The sequence below is a fragment of the Oryctolagus cuniculus genome, chromosome 4 (genome assembly GCF_051225735.1).
Source record: "Oryctolagus cuniculus isolate XC-2025 breed Fujian yellow rabbit chromosome 4, ASM5122573v1, whole genome shotgun sequence".
In the NCBI taxonomy this organism is placed as follows: Eukaryota; Metazoa; Chordata; class Mammalia; order Lagomorpha; family Leporidae; genus Oryctolagus; species Oryctolagus cuniculus.
This window is the reverse complement of record NC_142870.1, coordinates 154,652,831-154,670,802: the sequence shown is the minus strand read 5'-3', so window position 1 is coordinate 154,670,802 and position 17,972 is coordinate 154,652,831. Positions and strand designations below refer to the sequence as shown.

The window sequence follows — 17,972 nt, the reverse complement described above, 5'->3', positions numbered from 1 at the left end:
AATCCTATTAAACTATCGTTACATATGCAGTTCAATTCAACTTTGGCCAAAATATCACTATACAATACATGATTGTATAAACATAAGGATATTAGACATTATAACAGATCAAATTTCAATAAAGATACTTTTAGATGCCAAATCTGATAGAGTTTCCAAGTATTTGGGCTCTGGTAAGTTCTAGGAGAGTAAAGAGAATTATTTTATTTAAGCATGAATATGAACGTATGGGATGTTCAATGATCAAGAGAATCAAGGGCTACAGACATAATTTCTTTTTCCTTAGATTAATTCATTTAATATTGGTATATATTTTCTATCACTTCCTCATAAATAAAAATTGTGAGTAGCTCATATTCATGATTTAATGTGTCCTGCCATGATAAGTCTGTCCATATAGAGTTTGTGTCTTTCTCTCCTGCTCTGTCTTGTTTTAATCTCTCACTTCTACAGAACACTTACAAACTGAACCAACTCAAGAAGGCAGCCAATATCCTGATTGCTGGGAAAAACAAGTATCAAGGAAGAAAAAGAAAGAAAATTTCACACAGAAAACACTTTGACAGACAGCAAGTTAGATCAGAAGTCTTTTCTACTGCCTCCTACATGATTGAGACAGTGAATTGGTACACTCAGATGAGATCACCCCATTGTCACACACTTGGTGCAAACACTGTCAAGTTGTAACACACATTGAAAACGAAGATCCTTGACATCTGAGTTAACAGAGAAAAACCCAACCTTCTAACCAACGTCAACACAGCAAAATTACGTGTGAAGCTTTTTTTCTAGTGTTGAAAATCAATCTCAGCATCTTGTTTCATATAGGCAACCCCGGGTCACGTCCCACTGAGTTAGTGGAGTATTTCTCACTTTAGCTGTAAACTCAGCAGTAGAAATAATTAACATGTTTCCTTGCTCCCTTCAAAAGATGTCATAGACACTAATTTAAAAGAATACATGAAATCTTTTAAGTGAACCTAGTAATCAGCAGAGCAGATCTGTCATTCATGGCATCTTATCCCTGATAGGTTTGTTTATTCATTGATACAAGCTACTTAAGAACTACTTGAATATTAAAGAACTGGAGAAGTCATGCACCTCTATAATTTGCATCAACCCTTAACAGATGCTAACTTGAAAAGTAGATAGCAAGCAATAATTATTCACTTTTTTTCCTGAAACTAAAGTGTTACCCCCTCTAATCACTGAGAAATAAATAGACAGATGATAGATAGATGACGGGTGTGTGGTGCGGGTGGAGCAAAAGATATACTTGTGGTACAGTGGGTTAAGCTGCCACTTGGGACATCACCATCCCATATCAGAGTTCCTGGTTCAAGTCTTGGCTAAAATGCTTCTGCTCCATCTTCCTGCTAATTTACCAGGGAAGCAACAGATTATGGCCCAAGTAATTGTGCACCTGCCACTCATCTCAGAAAACAAGATGGAGTTTCTGGCACCTGGCTTTAGCCTAGCAAGTCTCAGCTGTTGCGGACACGTGAGAGGGAACCAATGATTAAACAATCTCCCTGTGTCTCTTCTCTCTCCCTCTGTCTCTGTCACTCTGCCTTTCAAATAAATAAATAAATATTTTAAATATATAAGCTATATTCTCCAAAAGATGATCTTTCTTAACCTAGAAAACTCTAAGCCAATAAGAAAATTTCTCAAAAAATAAACAAAAATCTGATTTTCTTAAAATTTGTTTTTACTTCTTTTTTTTTTTTTTAATTTATTTGACAGACAGAGTTAGACAGTGAGAGAGAGAGATAGAGAGAAAGGTCTTCCTTCCGTTGGTTCACTCCCCAAATGGTCGCCACGGCTGGCACTGCACCGATCCAAAGCCAGGAGCCAGGTGCTTTCTTTTTTTTTTTTTTTTTTTACCAAGAAATGTTTTATTTTTCTTGCAGTAGCTTTGTTAATTGCACAAAATCATGTATTGTTTTTGCCATTTAAACATTATCACACAATCCTATTCTCAAAGACAAATGTTCATTAAAAACAAAGCAAAAATAAAAATTCACAACCTTAATTACCTAGATTTGTCATTTAAAGGAGGCTTAAAGGAAAAATAGGGGGAGGGGCTTTCTTACAAGCTTTCTCACGAGTGTCACATTTTCTCTCCAGAACGGAAGGACTTCAAAACAAAGGTGAAATAGCTTAAACAGAAATATTCTTAAAAAGGGACTTTACAGAACTGTCAACAATATTAAGACAACATTGACTAACCGGATTCATTACAGCATGTCCCCCACCCCCACCCCTCAGTGTCCCCAGGACTCCAGAACAGGCTTTGTGTTCAGACAGAAGTGAGTCCAGAATCCCAGTGAAATCGACAACTGTGTGAACCCCAAAGGGCATCTTCCCTGCCCTCCCCCGATGTCTTCTGGGACCCTCTACCTAGGTTCTAATCAGTGAAAAACGGCCAGGGCTGTGAGGGGACCTCACACCACCGCAACCACCTTATATATATATGTGTGTATATATATATAGTTATATATTTCACTATAAATGCTGACCTTCTACAAATTGTGACTTTGGAAAATCCAACCCATGCAGAGGGAGAAAAAACTGACATCCTTTGGGTGACTTCTCCTTGTTCTCATCAGTATTTCAAGCCCCTTCTGGTCACCTGTCCAAGGAGAAATGCTAGGGCCTTGAGGATGTCCCAGATCTACCTCTGAGGGTCAGTTACAGATCAGCTTTAGGTCAGGCCCAGTTCTCTTCCCTCCCAACAGACCCCAGGCCTGGGAAGCACCGAAGACCATGATGCTGGCTGGAGTGAAGACACTCATTCCTGAATCAAGAGCTGAGCCCAAGAAATGCTCATCGTTGGTCAGGCTGGTCTGGGCCGGAGAAGGGGCAGACAGACAGACACTGTCTACTTGGGAGGAAAGAGGGGAGGAGAAAAGGGAGGAGAGTGGAGAGGGACATGCGGGGACCCTGCAGGGCAGACTGGAGAAGGCGGGCACAAGGGGCCCAGTCAGAGCGGCTCTCCTCAGAGCCAGTTGACACGTCTGTGGCGTAACGGAAACAGGAAGGAGCCTATTTCTCCCTCCCTTCTTCCCAAGGGTTGGAATGCAAATCCAAACGCTAACACAGCCCGGTGAGGAGCAAGGCTCAGTCAGGGCTGCACGGCTTGGTGGCTGGTGGGGGTGCTGGGGTGCTGAGCAGCAGTGAAGGGCACCGGCTTCCAGGCTCACCTACAGGCCGGCTGCTCGCTGCTCCTCCTGAAAGCCAGATCCCTGTCTCGGCAGGACTTTGCCAGTCTCATCTGAGTTCACAAAGGCGCTGACGGAGAGTTGGTTGTTATGTTGCTGTCTCTGACGTGAACATCATCCTTGTCTGCTCACCCGAGGCTGGAGGTCCTGCAGGAGCCTCTCTCTGGAGTCTGTTTTGGCTCCTCTGGGCCAGAGCCTCCCAGATCCAGTGGGTATGTGCACTTGACAGCCTCTTCGTTCTGCAGAAAGCTGTGGAAGGCATCCACTTTCACTGTTGATTCTAGTTCCTTGGCTGGAAGGGTTTGGAGATAAGACAAGCTTGGAAGAGGAAAAAAAAAGCCAGGCAGCAGTTTCTGGGTAGCTTCTATCCAGGGGTGAGTGTGTGTCTGTGTGTGTGTGTGTCCAGTACCCAGCTCAAGAGCTTTGCCACAAGCCAATCCTGCTGACGCCCCTCCCTCCCCAGGGCCTCAGGGAGGGGTGCTGCTGTGTGCTGTGCTGACGGCAAGTTTTAAAGTCTGTATAAAAGGAAGTGGAGACAGATGGACTGGTCCAGACTTAAGTCCCAGGACCTCGACCCCACATGAGGAGAGGGGTCCGAGGGAAGAGTAGAGGGGTGGGGTGGGCTGTTGGTGGTTTAGTGGATGTAGGCTCGGTACATGGCAGACATATCGTTGTCAGACTGGTCCAGTGCCTTGGCTCTTTTGTATACCTCATTGGCTGCAGCTGCCATAGGAGTTGGATGGTTGACGGCATCACCCAGTGCAATGGCTAAGCGGAGATCCTTTTGAATATATTTCAGGTAGAAATCAGGCTTAAAGTTTCCTTGTAGGATATTTTGGCATTTCTGGTCCAGGAAAATGCTGGCCAGCTGTCCCTGATTGAGGATGTCTAAGAGCGTCTGTTGTGACTGGCCTGTCACCTGGGCCAGGGTCAGTCCCTCAGCAATGGTGGCCATGAAGCTCCCCTGGACCATGTTCACAATCAGCATCATCCTGGCTGCGCTGCCAACTTCACCTAGGAAGAAGGAGGTCTTCCCCATCGCCTGGAAGCAGCTGCTGCAGTCCTCGTACAAGCCCCTGTCTTCGGCTGCTAAGATCACCAACATCCCATCATTAGACAGCTGCTGGTTCCCTGAGACTGGGGCCTCCAGAAAGCGGCCCCCCCTGGACACAATCACCTGGGCCAGCTCGGTGACTGTGTCGGCGTCCACTGTTGACATGTCCACGTAGCACTTCCCCGGGCGGATCCCTTGCAGCACACCGCTGGGGCCCAGCACCAGGTCCTTGGCTGCCTTAGGATCTGACACACAGGCGAAAGTGATGTCACAAGTTGAAACAACTTCAGCGGGGGTTCTTCCCAGGCGGGCCCCCTCCTGGATGAACAAATCACATTTTTCGGCAGTCCGGTTCCAGACAGTCACTGTGTGACCCATTTTTAGTAAGTTGGAGACGATGCCACTTCCCATGAGTCCAAGGCCCAAAAATCCTATCTTTTTGTCTGTGGGTGTGATGCTGCCATTCACAGCTGTGCTGTCTGCTGCCTGGATAGAGGTGGATCCAGTTTCCTCTTCACGTATTTTCAACTTCTTTGTGATTGCCTGGTAACAGACAGCTGGCTTTTCCGTCTGGCTCAGCAGGAAGTGATGGAAATGAGGATCTGCGTCTTTAACGGGCTCGCTCACGGTCGGCTGCCATTTAAACGCGGCCATCGGTCCAGCCATCATCCCCTTCACGGTACTAGACGCGGGGATGGTGAGATCCTTCTCATCCTTTGGGGGCCGACCCCGCTTCCGGGGACTTGGCTCTTGGGCTCTTTTCAGGGGGGATTTGGAGCCTCTCTCTGCAGAGCCTGAAGACACCCTCTTCTTTCCTTCTCCCATGTTCTTCTTCACCTTCCCTTCAGACAGGCTAAGTTTGCGCTTCTCATCACCTGAGTTTGGCCTACTTCTTTCCTCACTGGAATTACGCCGATTCTTGTCATCAGCAGAACTGTGGGATGAGGTCTGGTCTTTCCCCTTGGCTCTCCTGAGGAACTCTTCCATGGCATCCACAGCCTGTTGGAACCGCTTGCCCTTGTTAATCTTGATCATCTCCTCCTTGTGAGCATGATATGGCTTGAGCTGCTCCACTTTAATCCAAGCATGATCTTCTGTTCCGAAAAACTTCACAAAGAAGCATTTCTTTCCACGTGGTTTCTTCAAGTCTTTGGGTGGATTAACAATCTTCCCAGGCCAAGGAGGGTACCGGCCGAGCTTCCCCCACACCAAGTCGCCGAGCCGCAGACTCACAGTCGCCATCTTACCACCCCGCCAGGTGCTTTCTCCCGATCTCCCATGCGGGTGCAGGGGCCCAAGCACTTGGGCCATCCTCCACTGCCCTCCTGGGCCACAGCAGAGAGCTGGCCTGGAGGAGGGGCAACAGGGACTAGAACCTGGCACCCATATGGGATGCCGGTATCGCAGGCAGAGGATTAGCCACGTGAGCTATGGTGCTGGTCCCTGTCTTTATTTCTATGATGACTGATTCCATGGAGGATATGAGGAGAGGACACATACTATGATCGCAGCAGGAATATCAAACAGGAACACAACCAATTCCTTCCCAAACTAGTAGAACACTTGCGAAAAATAAGTGAAATAACAAGTATATTTTTGTAATAAATCACTGTTTATAGTGTTATTGGTAATAAAACTGATGCTAAAGTCCTTTGACAAGAAAACAAGACATAAGGGTATATGTGCCCTCTCAGTCACCAGAATTTTTATTGATTGTTAACAGGCTCCATTCGATTCCATTCAGTTAATTTAGTGAAGGACAAGTACGTGCTAGGTGTCTTTGTTCCACAACATGATAATAAAATGAATCTATTCCAGTTTTAGTTTCCCTTGGAGTCATCAAATATTAGGTGCCAATCTCCACTTTGCAAAGGAAGAAGAGAGACTACACATGGGTTTCCAGAGGAGGTGAACAAAGAGCAGTGTCTACACTCCCAAGCCTTCATCACACTGTTATAGAAGGGTGGAACTGGGAGACTTAGAGAAATGAGCTTCCAAGAGATTGAAAGGGCTTGGTTCTTACCAAGAAAAGGAATCTTAGGTAACATATTCAAAAAATGTCCTCTGGACTCTTGGGGAAAATAATTCAAAAGGTGAGAGGCTGGACAGCTGTTGTACCGTTAGAGTGAAGAAAGACTGCTATATTGAACATGGCTTGAGCAGGCAGGTGTCCATTGAGCAGGCAGGTGTCCATTCTAATGTATTCAATGTAATTCATGCTCATAAGAGAATAAGCTTGGGTGGTCATAAGATTCTGAACAAGAGGACCCTGTAGAGTGTGAAGCAACTCCTCTAGAAGAAGCCAGAGGTATACCCTGGACATCTTGAGGATGTGGAAAGAGTCATAAGCCAGAGATAAATGCCATTACCCAAATCAAGGGAACAGCAGATAATAAAACCTGCAGGATGTGCCTTGTGAGGGGGGAAGAGCCCAAGGAAATGCTCATCAAGAGTATCAGCTGCACCATGATGCAAAAGTCCATGCTACATTCCAAAGGTATAGCAAATGGCACAGCCACCAACTAATCAGAACATAGCAGTGACAATCAGAGTTACCTCTACCCATTGGATGAGAAGAGTGCCTATATAATGACTTCAGCTTTGTTCCAAAATACCAATGACAATGTACTATGTTATTCACCAGTAACTTTTTTATCCCAGATTCCTCCTCTACCCTCCAGCTTCAAACATGGATGACCATGAGGCAGCCTAACAAATGGGCTGTTGAATCTCTAGGCAGGGAACTTCCCTTTTAATGTTTTCCAGGCCAAACTGGACATGTGCTGGGCAATGGAAAAAGCTATCACTTCTAAGTAAGATGGAAATTACGGCTATTACATTGGTCTGGATCTTTATTAACTTACTTTTTTGAGAACTGTACAAATTATAAGATCTTTGCAAACCTAACATGGAACTGAAATACCAGGGAACTTGACCTACATTTCATCTTAAGTTGAAGGAAAGGATTGACTTTATATAAACATGTTTGACGAGGCAGGTGGGTCACAGGAAGCTCATTTAATGAAGCAGTTACAATTATATAATGTTGAAGTGATAGGTAAGGTGTTTCAAATTTCTGTTCAGCCACAGAGATCATTTTTCAAAGGAAAACTGATATAAAGTTCAACATGTCAAATAGATGATCTCAGAGATACTGTAGTTGGGGAAGTGGGAGAGCTGACAAGAAACCAAGTTGAATACCTGGCCTTGAAGGGTGTTGCATGATGGTTTAAAAGCCAGCCCTGAGGGGATGACTTCAAGAGGAAAGCATTTGAATTCATAATTATATTTTAAAATATTATTTTCCCACTTTGAAATGAGAACTGAGTAGCTCCACAAGTTTTTCCAAAGAAATCTGTAAATGGGCCACCTCCTGTAGACACTTCCTGAGAACTGTTATTCACCTTACATGAAAGGTTGTTATGACAGGGATGATTGTTACGACTGAGACCACGCTCAAACACCCCAAGGCAGCACATGCCATCTCTCAAGGTTTATAGCTGTGCACATTTGCCCAGGTTTAGTAGGGATTTTTTTTATTATTATTATTCAAACAAGATAAAGAATTGGAGCCAGAAATTAATGCATCAATGTAACTCAGCAATAAAAAATAATAATTGAGAAATACTTGTATCAACTTGGATAGATCTCTAGGGAATGATGCTGAATGAAAAAGTCAATCTCAGAAAGTAGTTATTGTTTGATTTGGTTTATATAATGTCCTTGAAATGACAAAATTATACAGTTGGATAACATATTACTGGTTGCCACAGGTTAAGGAAGGAGGTAACCATGGGTTTTAAGAGGAGCATGAGAAATCTGTGTTGAAATTCTGTGTCCTGCCTGTGGCAGCTGTTTCATGAGCTAACACATATGATTATCAAATTGCATATATCTAAGTACACACACACACACACACACACACAAATGTATAAAAGTAAAACTAGTGAAAACCAAGGTGGGTTGTTTCAGTTGACATTCTGGTTGTGATACTGAATGACAGTTAAACAAATGCTTACTCTGGGGAGAAACTGGTGAAGGTTATAATGGGATCTCCATGTATTATTTCCTATAGCTACATGTGAATCTAAAAATGTCTACAAAAATCAGAATACAAAAATACTAGAATGTAGGTACAATTACTAGGTTGTCACTCACTTTTGTACTTCTCATGCTTTCAATATTTTCATTAATAAGAGGATATTATTTTATAAGAAGTTCTAAAAATCAATAATGCAGGAATATCTTATACTGAGGGGTTGAGAGGAATCACATTTCTTGATCTCTTATTTAAAAAAAAAAAAAAAGAAAATTTAATGCATGATCTTCCCTGTTGATGGAAGGCACTTCAACTTATAAAACAACTCAAATTTAAATATCAGAAAGTATTCCAGATTTCTGGAATTGCAAAAAGACATTTTGAATAAGCTATGCTACATCTACATTAAGAAGCAAAATTGCTTCAATGTCTCTGAGGTGTCTGTTATGCAAATTTTTTTCATTTGCCCCAAACAACCCTTTCTGGTAGCAATATGATGTGATTTAAAAACACAGCCCTGGCCGGCGCCACGGCTCACTAGGCTAATCCTCCGCCTTGTGGCGCCGGCACACCAGGTTCTAGTCCCAGTCAGGGCACAGGATTCTGTCCCGGTTGACCCTCTTCCAGGCCAGCTCTCTGCTGTGGCCAGGAAGTGCAGTGGAGGATGGCCCAAGTCCTTGGGCCCTGCACCCCATGGGAGACCAGGAGAAGTACCTGGCTCCTGCCATCGGATCAGCGCGGTGCGCCGGCCGCAGCACCAACGGGTGAACCAATGGCAAAGGAAGACCTTTCTCTCTGTCTCTCTCTCTCACTGTCCACTCTGCCTGTCAAAAAAAATAAAAAAAAAAAAAATACACAGCCCTGATATTTAGGACAATTGGCCCCAATTCTGTCTATATCACTCATCTGTTCAGTAACTATAAAACAATTAATATTTAATTTCCTCATCTGCAAAAGGGGATACAATTTCTTTCACACCACTCTTACTTCATAGTGAGAAAAAATTCTACATAAACATGACTAAACATTTAGTGAACGTAGAAGATTGGATACGAATCTCTGGTCATTTGTAGCTGACATTCCAAGTGCTTTAAACAGAGCTTCAACTACAGCAAACTCACCATTATGAGTCTTGTCACCTTGGGTCAAATGGCTTACATTGATGACTTTGTTACAGAAACATAGTAGGGACTAAGATCCTCAATCTATGAAACTCACCATAATGGTGGTAGGTATCTCTGCTACTTTTTACTTCAGTTTAGAGCTTAAGACTGCATGCCATTGCCATACCTGGTTTAAATTTCAAAGAATTTACTGGTTTTCTTATTGTCCCCAAACATACTTGTGTGTCCATTATTGACAGAACTAAATTGGTTCCATATAACAGAGAACATCCTTCATCCATTGAAGTCTTTAATGAGGCAGGCAAGTCTGTTCATTCAATACTGTTTAAAGTTCTAGCGATGTATTACGAACAGTGCTGAAGGCAAGGCATGCAGTGGTCATCAGAACTGAAGTGACTTTCATCCTCTTGTAGCTCCCATCCATGTTGAAGCAGGCTGACAGCGCAAGCATCATAAAAAACTATTTTTGGTATGTGCAGTGTTTCATCGTATTGAATACTAATAAACTATCTTTTTTGCTACACTTCAAAAATCTTACAAGTAGCAACATAAATGTTCTATTCTACAGTATTAATTTTAAATATTAATTGCTGTGAGGAAGCAAATAATTCAAGATACAATACTGCCATTTTACAAAGAAAATAAACATAATTTTAAGAATTTATAATTTTTGAAACATGTCTTATTCCCTGACCACAAAGATAACAATAATATGGCAGATGGCGTAGACTTTGTTATTGGTTTCAGTTCTCCTTTGACATACAGCTTTCAGGGTCCACGCACTGGGAGGGACATCATTCCCATACAACACGTTTTGTCCACATGACCCAGGCTAATGAATAGAATATGAACACCCACGATAACAAGCAAGTTGTGAAAGTCATTTGTGTTATTGGGCTGGCTTTGTTTCAGGATTGAACTTGAGATTGTAGTCACGTCAACACATCAGGAAAAACATCTAGAGCAGAAATGCCCTGGCTAAGCTACCCCAGCCAAGCCCACAGAGGAACAGAGACTGCTCACAATCAGACGCACATGATGGAGGCCAGCCAAGACCCCAGAGCAACACTGCTATGAGCTGAGTCCCCAGCCAACCCAGAAATATGTAAATGATAATAATTAGGAGACAACTGATACAATGAGCAGATCTGTACTATTGACAAAAATAAGCCAACATTAACTTCAATCTGATTTTACAGTTAATATGGTAATTCTGTATTGGTAATATCAATTTCTTCATTGTTAATTTCACTTGAGTCTCGAATCTAATTCACTCAACATTTTGGATTCACACAACTAATAATATACCAGAGAGGCCTGTTCACAAGGAAATTGAGAGACAAATACAATTGAATGCAGAGTCTGTGTCATTCATGGTGTTCCAGTTACCCCTCTACTTTTCTCTCTACCACTCCAGAAAGAATTTTAGCAGATTTATTGAAATATAACTCACACATCAGAAACTACACATGCATACAGCAAACAATTTGACAAGCTAAATAGATGCACACACCTAAACACCATCAGCACAGTGAAGACAGTGACCAAATCCAACACCCTCAAAATGTTCCTCCTGCACTCTCTCACCCTCCCACCATCCCTAAGCAATTGCTGATAGGCCAGAAGCAAGTGTTAAGTTCAACTTAGTGTGACACTATTCTAAAGGAAACTCTGAATCTGCCCTAACATTATCAAGCTGCCGGACCTGGACCTAGCTCGGAAGCTTCCAACGTCAATGAGTAAAGCCCCTTCAGGAAACAGGAACCATTTTGGGAACTTTTTTCTAACAAGGGAAGTAAATTCTTGAATAATCCACTAAACACTGCTTCTAGAACATTGCCACTTTTTTACTTTCTGGGTTGACTTTCCCAAATGGAGTTTTCTGAAAAACCATAAAGTTTGTTAGGTGTTTCTTAAGTGCATCAAAATCTCTCAATCATAAATTTAATGACTTCACAGTTTAGATCCATCTTTTGCCATCTATTAAACATAACTTGCAATTGTAAAAACCGTGTGTGGAAATTTCAGCTTCGCCACTTATAAAGTGTTTGACTTTTGACAATTTATTTCTGCTTCAATTTCCCTATCCATAAAGTATGTGTAAAAAACATCTAACTTGCAGTGTTTTGGAGAGTCACTGAAGTATTGTAGAGGAAAATGCCAAGTACATCAGCGGATTCACGGTGGCTCACTGAATGGTAGTTCCTTTCTCTTTTCCTCCTTTCAAAGTAAAAGCAGAGACAAATTTAAAAAACAACATTGGATTTGCAATTGCAAGATGAGAGGTAAGAGCCCACACTTTCCAGTGTTAGCTTTGGGACAAAACACAGACTTTCTCAAGTCCCCTGCCTCCCTCTAAGGTGAGAGCAATAATATATCTAGGACCATCAAGGCCAGCAGAGACCCACCCAATCATTTCCACTGCAGGGTTTCTAGCATATCAGAATTAAGGAGATACCACACAGGACTGTGCAAACTGTTGGACATTTATATTAACAGTGAAAATTCTGGGATCCTTTTTCTCATTTCCATCAATCTGCCAAAGAAGATCATATAAAAAACTAAATGATTTAAAAATGTGAATTTAGAAAATTCATGCTTGACAACCTGAAGCAGGCCAAAAAACCTTGCCTGGTTAAACATGCTGTGAAAGTTAAGCTATGGATATTATTTTAAAGATGCTATCTTTTTATTCTCTGTGTATCATTATTTCTATTTTTTCATAAAATTACTTGCAATTTTTCCCAGTAGTACACTTTATGTTTCATACATTTGAAATTACTGACACTTAAATCAACCCATCAATAGAAGCCATAATAATTTTAATGGAAAACACTCTCTGTAGTTCCTGAGATAACTTACAGCCATACAGCAAGCTGGGTCGAAAGCATGGAGTACCCAGGACTTGAGCCAGGAATGCAGCAGCTTAAACTGCTGTGGCTCAGTGAGCACGCTAATTTCTCTAAATTTAACATCACAAATCATAGAGTGTCATCACTGAAGCTAATTCTCTATGTACAAAAATATTTGGTAACTTTGAACACTATAGCTTTCATCGTGAATAATAAAACAGCACCAGTTTTGACACATAAATGAATTACATGTATACCACACCAAGTCCAAGAACATCTTCACTGCATCTGTTTCTAAAGTGTGATAACAAGGGGCTGACCATGAGGCTGTGCTCTTCCCATGTTTTCCTTTGTTTTATCATCGCAGAATTAACTACTTTATCTTACTTTATATTTGAGGTTGAATTTACGACACTGCTGGGTAATATATGTAAGCTTCTATAGACAAGAAATTGTACTTAAATCCATGAATTAGGTGAAAAACTTTAAGCATTATTAAAACTACTTGATTTTTCCAGTGATATCAATATTTCCTGTGTTCTTCTGCTATGAAACAGCACAATAATCACTATCACTTCATTTTTTTGTACACACACAAAAATGTCTTGGAATCAAAATGAACAAACTTTTCAACAATAAAATAGAACAAACTAGTGATTCTCTTTTTTTAAAAAAAGTGAATTGCAAAATAATATATGTAACTGAAATAAGTCAGACAAAAATGCTACATATGTGTGTGATGTAGTAATGCAATCGCCAACGCAGAGGCTCACTAGGCTAATCCTCTGCTTTGCGGTGCCGGCACACCGGGTTCTAGTCCCGGTCAGGGCGCCGGATTCTTTCCCGGTTGCCCCTCTTCCAGGCCAGCTCTCTGCTGTGGCCAGGGAGTGCAGTGGAGGATGGCCCAAGTGCTTGGGCCCTGCACCCCATGGGAGACCAGGAGAAGTACCTGGCTCCTGCCATCGGATCAGCGCGGTGCGGTGCGCAGGCCGCGGCGGCCATTGGAGGGTGAACCAACGGCAAAGGAAGACCTTTCTCTCTGTCTCTCTCTCTCACCGTCCACTCTGCCTGTCAAAAAATTAATTAATTAATTAATTAATTAAAAAATAAGTAATGCAATCAAGCCAAGCAAAACCATAGAAATAGGAACTGATTAGGAGTTACTAGGTACTGGAAGTGGGCAAAGGATATTGACCTTTGACAGTGGAGATACTGCTGTAAATTTTGGTTGTTAAGATAATTACAGGACTATAGAAACATCTGACAAAATGCATTGAACTGTACACTGAAAAGGAGTGGGTTTTTATTGTATGTAATTTATATCATTAGAAACTTCATGCCAAAACAAACTGAATGCATGAAATTTATATAGAAGAGCAGTCATTTGATCTAAATAAGAAGTCATGCTTCAAAGAATATATATGTCTAAGATACTTTCTGTACAATGACTCATCATTTTAAGGTATAGCCTTCTTAAATTAGATACTAATTTTGTGAGACCACACTAATGGATTTTAATGTTATCTGTGAAACTCATGATATAGCTAAATGTCAACATTTTCTTCTAGTTAGATATTCATTATCAACTTTCTTATGAAATGGGAATTCAATACTTCATTGAACACATTTTTCATTTTGGAAGGTAACTTGCTGAAAGAGTTGCCTATAATTTTTAAATGCCAGGAACATAAATAATTTGACATATTTCATGTATGTCTGAGTTTTAATTCCCTATGTTTCCTATTGACTCTACTAATTTGTGGTCTAGTAGCTTCATGCATCTCATAGGCTATGATGACATTACTGGTTAATATATAATGCGAATGCTGGTCTAGGAAAGGATATAGATACAAAATAGAGAATAGACATTTTATAACTGCATGAGGTTGGGATAAAAAATGCATACTATTGTTTGATAACTTCCAGGATGAAGAACACATTAAAGAAAAAACTATATTCATTACACAGCATCTGAGAAAGTACTAGGCAAGCCCATAGCCAAAACAAAGACATAACTGGGAGGCTAGCATTGTGGCATAGCGAGTAAAGACACTGCCTGTGATACCATTCCATATGGGGTGATGGTTCGTGTCTGAGCTATTCTACTTCAGATCCAGTTCCCTGCTAATGACCTGGGAAAGGCAATGGAAGGTGGCGCAAGTGTTTGGGCCTCTGTCAGCCATACTGGAGACCCAGATGAAGCTGCTGGCTCCTGGCTTCAGCCTGGCCCAGCCCAGGCCACTGCAACCATCTGGGAAGTGAACTGGTGGATGGACGATTCTCTCTTTCTCCCTCTCCATCTCTCCCTGCAACACTGACTCGCAAATCAATAAATAAATGTTTAAAAAAATAACCAGATCTAGCACCCCATTTTGGCACTATTTTAATGCATCAATTAATAATAACACATAATTAAAATATGAAAACTCTGAGGGTCAGCACTGTGTCTCTGAAGGTTAAGCCTCCACCTGCAGTGTTGGCATCCCATGTGGGCACCTGTTCAACTCCCAGCTGCTCCACCTCCTATCCAGCTCCCTGCTAATGAACCTGGAGAAACAGCAGAAAATGGCCAAATTACCTGGGCTCCTGTGTTATGTGTGAGACCTGGAAGAAGCTCCTGGCTCCACACTTAAGCCTGGCCTAGCCCTGGGAATTGCAGCCATTTAGGAAGTCAACCAACAGATGGAAGAACTCTTTTTTTCCTATATCTGTGCTTTTCAAATAAATAAATCTTCTAAAAAATATGAAAAATCTGGCACAAATGCTAAACCTCACAGATTACAAAAATCAAATAAGAACAATGTATAAAATAGGACAACAAAAACCAATGTTACACATTTAACATATTTTTATATGTGTATACATGTGTGTAAAAATAGTTAACATGGAGGGGAGGGGGAAAGAGTAACATGGCCAAGTAATATTTACTGAAAGTGTGCAGTTATTTCCGATATTTTGAAATCTGTTGACTTCATTATATTAGTTGACTCAATAAGAAACAATGAGTTTCTTTGACAGATGATGAAAGTCAATTGATAAAATTGCTTAATAAAATAATAATGTGTGAGAAAGTCTCTTAATAAAACTAACTCATAATAAAACATTTATAACTCAAAATGAAAAGTCAGAAAGTACTTACTAGAAAAAACAGTAAAATAATTTCCAAAGCTTGGCCTTTGGAAAGATTTTTTTAATGGCCATCATATTTTAACACTGATCTCAAAATATCTAAGTAATTGGACAATAGGGAAAAAATAAGGGAGAAAAAGTAAGAGCCATAAAAATAGAAAACAAGAAAATAAAATTTTTATTAGAAATTAATAATTTGTGGCTGGCACTGTGGCGCAGAGGATTAACACCCTGGCCTGAAGCGCTGGCATCCCATATGGGCGCTGGTTCGAGTCCCAGTTGCTCCACTTCCCATCCAGCTCTCTGCTTTGGCTTGGGAAAGCAGTAGAAGATGGTCCAAGTCCTTGGGCCCCTGTACCCATGTGGGAGACCCAGAAGAAGCTCCTGGCTCCTGGCTCCTGGCTTTGGATCAGCCCAGTTCCGGCTGTTGAGGCCAATTGGGGAGTGAACGATCAAAGACATCTCTCTCTCTCTCTCTCTCTCTGACTCTCCTCTCTCTGTGTAACTCTGACTTTCAAATAAAATAATTAAATCTTTAAAAATTAATAATTTTATGATCGTATATATTCTTTATTTCTTACCCCAAAATATAAAGAATCAAACTGCAAAAGATACAAGAAAGTTGGTAAGCAAACCAGTTTTAAAAGTAATAACATTTAGGAGTCAATAGACTTCAAATAAGCAAGTATGACTGAATCAGACAAACGGAACTGTGGAAGAAAAGATTCAGTTTTCCAAAGCAATTATAAAGAGAAACTTAGTAATAACAAAGAAAAAGAGAGAAAATGTACAAGAGTTTTGAGATACTCCCCCCAAAAGATGTAACAACAGGAACACATTTCAAGTTCTTACTTATGGATTTTCAGCATTAAAAAAAATGTCATTTTCCCTGAAAGAGATTCCATTAAAAGCACCATGAGAATTTTTTTCAACTAGATTATCTGACACTTAAATTTATACAGACATCCAAGTAAGTAAGTAGAGATAACAATATAAAAGTCTGGAGAAAAATAATGCAGTGAGCATTTTCAGATATAACATAATGCTCCTATATAATTAAAATTGCTCAACTTTAGGTAAGAATATAGTAGGATAGAAAGTCAAAAAACAGAAAGTGGGACCAGCACCATGGCTCACTTGTTTAATCCTCCGTCTGCACACTGGCATCCCATACGGGTGCCGGGTTCTACTCCCGGATGCTCCTCTTCCAGTCCAGCTCTCTGCTGTGGCCTGGGAGGGCAGTGGAGGATGGCCCAGGTGCTTGCGACCCTGCACCCACATGGTAGACAAGGAAGAAGCACCTGGCTCCTGGCTTCGGATCAGTGCAGTGCCAGCCATGGCGACCATTTGGGGAGTGAACCAACGGAAGGAAGACCTTTCTCTCTGTCTCTCTCACTGTCTATAACTCTACCTGTCAAATTAAAAAAAAAAAAAAAAGAAAGAATTACATAGAGGAATGAGGTATTTCAAATCAGCATGCAAAAGATAGACTGTTGAATAACATTAGAAATATTGGATACGAAACTGGAAAGTATAAATTTTGATCCCTACATCAGACTCAATTGTTCATATTATAGAACTTTTTGCTGGAAGAGAAAATGGAATATACAAAATTTAACTATTAGAGAACACATAGAGTTTTAACATAGTTACAGAATAAGGAACAGCTTCCTCAGTATAATGCAAAACCTAGAAATTGCAACAGGATCTTTTAGTAACTTATCTACATTATAATCAAAAGATCAATAAAAACTCAGGAAACATACAAATACAATTCACATTACCAAGAAACTATTATTTTTCTTTACTTTGTAAAAAACTCAAAGATATAAAAAAGGGGAATATCAACAATTCCACTATTAGGGAACAATGACTATGAACAACAAATGCCCAAAAAAGAAATTCAAATAGCACTTAAATGTATTAAACTATGCTCAGTTTCACTAACAGTAAGACTGAAATATCATAGAAATGTCAATGAATATTAGTATCTTCCAAAAATATGCTATGAGTGTTGTATAAATAGTCAAGAGTCATACATGTTTAATTCTATTCCTAAAGCCTGAAAACATGGTTTTCTTAGAAAAGAATGCCAGGCTCATTTTCAGATGTCTAAGATGTATTCTAAGTGAAGCTGCATGAAATTAGTACAATACAAAAGTTCTTTCTCCTGCCCCAATCCCCAGACCCTCATTCTTTTCTGTAATTCATGGAATCACGCCAGAATCATTCATCTAGTGTTATGGTTAAAGGAATGTCCAATTTCACCTTCTACATCATCCTCTCCACTGAAGGAGTAGACAGAACACCACACTTAAGGACACTCTACTTTTCATCAAACTTGGTATTTGACGTTTCAATACCATCTAAACCTCTTATGTGAATCCTTCTTTCTAGAAAATCAAATAACACAAGATTGATAACTGCTTCGGTCTCAGTTCTCTTTAGTTCAATAACTGGAATAAGAAACTCATTTGCCTTGACAAATACAATAAGGATGTCTGTCTAGAAGACTTAATAGAACAAAAGAATACCTGGAATAAAAAAGCT

General features: G+C 40.7%; 1 protein-coding gene and 1 pseudogene across 2 annotated transcripts in view; both read right to left on the bottom strand.

The window, feature by feature from the left end:
- Positions 1–17,972, bottom strand: part of KCNH8 (potassium voltage-gated channel subfamily H member 8) — a 449,001-nt gene that overhangs the window by 419,358 nt on the left and 11,671 nt on the right. The gene's annotated exons all lie outside the window — the stretch shown is intronic.
- Positions 1,863–5,535, bottom strand: LOC100349935 (cytokine-like nuclear factor N-PAC pseudogene; annotated as a pseudogene). The gene has a single exon (XR_016232844.1). The product of XR_016232844.1 is annotated as a cytokine-like nuclear factor N-PAC pseudogene (transcript).